The following is a 3,305-nucleotide window of genomic DNA, read 5'->3' as shown; positions in this document are numbered from 1 at the left end:
GGTGTGTTTTCGAAAATAATACACATCGGACCGATTTTTATCGCTCGGTAATTTCCGGAGTGAATAGATCGCCTGACGTGATATTTTGAACACACATTACTTCCGTTTCTATCGAAACATAAACAAAGTCCGTGTTCCGTTCCATATTAGTTAGTTTGAAAACTTTTATCATCACAATCATGCCAAGAGGAGATCGTGGAGGTACAAGTAAGGGCAGCTGGGTCAGGTGTGTTGCAGCAAATTGTGGGAATACAAATGCTGATGGGTTTTCCATGCATTCCTTCCAGAAAGACCAATCACTTCGTCGCAGGTGGACAGATTTTGTAAAAATCAAAAGAGCAAACCGAGATGGTCCGACTGAGTTTTCTGCTCTCTGAAATTTCACACCAGAATGCTTCCAATTTAAATATAGATTTGAGGTGGAACATATGTGTAGGGCACCAAAGAAGTTCAAACTCAATGATGATGCTGTCCTGCCTATCCACTGTGTGAAGGAAACGGACAAAGAAGCCTAGGTAACTGCAAAGGTATCAGAACCTTCAACACCAAAGCATCAGCTGTGTAGGCTTGAAATGTTGTCACCATCAGAGGAAGTAACTTGTCAAGTGTCACCGCCAAAGAAAATAAGAAGGGGCTATTCAAAGAGAGAAGCAGCAAGGTTGGGTTTTTAATGACAAATACCATCTTATTATATCTATGATATTCAACAGATCAGTCTCCATATCATTTCCATGTGTACCTATGTAGAACGTTCTTTTATAGTTTCCAAAACAAATGCAGTAAATATGTAATAAATCAAGAACTGATATATAAACATTTGATAAATACTGTCAACATTTTCATGTTGCCTTCAGCTTTGTTTGACCATGTGAATATATAAATATTTCTGCTGGTTGATTTAGAAGGCCTACATATATATTTCATTGTCGGACTAATATGTGCATCAGATTACATATAGATACTTACAAACATGATGAGGTTTATTCCCATCCCCAATTAACAAAAATCTACAAAGCAAAATGGAGTAGAAATTTTACAATATTGTGTTACGATTTTTTCAGTGGTGGTGGTGTTGTCATGTTCAACAATTTTTCAGTCATATCATGATTAATTATGTTTGGGAAGCCAGTGAATAGCCATCAGTATAAGTGACTCATAAATGTTCTCAAATAAGGTACGTTTTGTTTCAGATTATTGCTGCACATGAGGAACATTATTGTTAAAAGTGGCATTAAATGCCTAAAAATTACTAATAAAACTGTCTGACAGGATGTAAGTGAAATATTGTTGGGTGCAGCATTAAACACCTCAAAGTCAAATCTAAAATTATATATGATTTAATATTGTGCCAACATTATGATACAGAGTAATGAGGTAAAGAACAGCTGCCACATGGAAAAGGAATGTCTTGTAAGGAGTATAGAATTTTTTAAGTACCATGGGATCCCAATCAAATCCCTAATTACAGACAGACATGTCCAAATATTGAAATGGGTGAGAGAAAATATGACAGACACTCAACATTGTTTTGATGTCTGCCATGTTGCTAAAGGTAAGAAAAATAACATTCAAAATGTTTTTGCATTGATATTCATTGTTAACTTGCCTTTATGAAGAAAAGAAGAACCAGAGTAAAATAAATGTCAATGTAAGTGTTAATGTTTTTAGTGTGACACTCATAATCATACCCAATGTAGGTGGTTTAAGTTAGTGTAGAAGTTTTAGAGATTCATAACATCTTGTTCAATCAGTTGGTCAAACAAGGATTTTTTAAAAGTTCCATTTGACTTGCAAAAGGTACTGTTTAAAAAAAACTTTTCATATTGCTCTTAATGTCCGTTTCTATATACAGGACTGAAAAAGAAACTCTTTGCCTTATCAAAAGAAAAAGACTGTTCGGATATTATTCCATGTGTAAAGAGTTTGGTCAACCAGCTGCATTGGACTGCAGCAGCATCGCCTGAAAAAAACGAAGAATTAATGCTGGAAAAGTGGCAGTCTGTTATAAACCATATCAGTAATGTGCATTCTGGCTATGGTGATTTATTTGTATCACGTGAACATGGTACCTTGGAGGGAAGAGAGAGACAAAACAAGTGGTTTAAACCAGGTAATATAAATGGTTGAAATCTTTTTCTTTTAAAAAACCCATACTTGTATTCTTGGCAACAGTTGTTTAGGTCCATCAAGTTTGTTCAATTAGTAGATCTATTTCTTACTGATCAGTGATATTTGGTATGCAAAAGTATCGTATGGTCTTATGGAGTACATGTCATATAGGCATGTGACTTTCACTAACCGTATTGGTCTAGTAATTTATTGAATTTAGATATATTTTTGTTAGTGCACACTTTAAATTTCATGCAAGATAGCATAAAACCAAGCTTTGATGAATATATTTTATAACTTATAGGATCTAAAGTATTTGAAAAGCTTGAAGAGATTGTGACCAGCAGATAAATGAGAAAATGTGTACCAATGCTGTCATCTGGACAACAAACTTCAGCATTGGAGGGATACCACTCTGTGATCAATCATTTTGCACTGAAGATGATTGGTTTCTCCTATCATGGAATGTTTTCAAGGTAAAACTTAAATTATTGCACACAAAAAAGTACTGATTCAGGTGTTTCAGTGTTTTATTTATAGTCCAGTATATTCATCTTCATTTTAAATCATAGATATCAAGATCTGATCTTTTGATATCCTACAATGTAAAACTGTATAACAGTTTTTAGAATTTAGGAATGTTTGCAAATAAAGTATCTATAAAAATAAATTATATGTATTCTGATAGAATTATATAGTGTATTTTGCATTTTTATTTACTCTGAAATAGGCTTTGGCCAGCTGTATTGCATTGTAATGAAAACAGCTAAAGAGAGCAAGCGTGCACTAAGGATGGGAGAGCCATATATAAAATAGTGTATCCAAACTACAAGAAAGGAGAATATACTGTCAGGAAAATCCTTCTATAAATGCGTCTTTACCCATGAAATACACTACACTTGGACATCCTTTATTACAGGTGAGAAAAAAATCCATTTCTAAACGAACAGGAGACTGTTGAACAGTACATATATTTATCTTAACTTAGGCCGTATACATATTCAGAAAACAATTACCATGAATTGTCGGTCAATCTATCTTGTCTTTCTTCTTCGTCATCTTCATCTGCAACTTCGGATTCGTCGGTATTGGAAATATAGGGTTTAAACTGGTACGGATCAATTTGGGTGCCGGCAGCCGCTTCTACACCATAATCAGAATCTTCCGAGCTTATTAAATCCACATCTTCAAATGGC

At 34.4% G+C, this 3,305-nt stretch overlaps 1 pseudogene; it reads left to right on the top strand.

The window, feature by feature from the left end:
• Positions 1 to 1,392: 1,392 nt before the first annotated feature.
• On the top strand, positions 1,393 to 2,589 carry LOC149779300 (uncharacterized; annotated as a pseudogene).
• Positions 2,590 to 3,305: the final 716 nt, after the last annotated feature.

Source organism: Sinohyriopsis cumingii, chromosome 17, assembly GCF_028554795.1.
Source record: "Sinohyriopsis cumingii isolate HCF-2022 chromosome 17, ASM2855479v2, whole genome shotgun sequence".
NCBI lineage: Eukaryota > Metazoa > Mollusca > Bivalvia > Unionida > Unionidae > Sinohyriopsis > Sinohyriopsis cumingii.
Note: the sequence above shows the minus strand (reverse complement) of the source record. Positions and strands in the feature narration are given on the sequence as shown.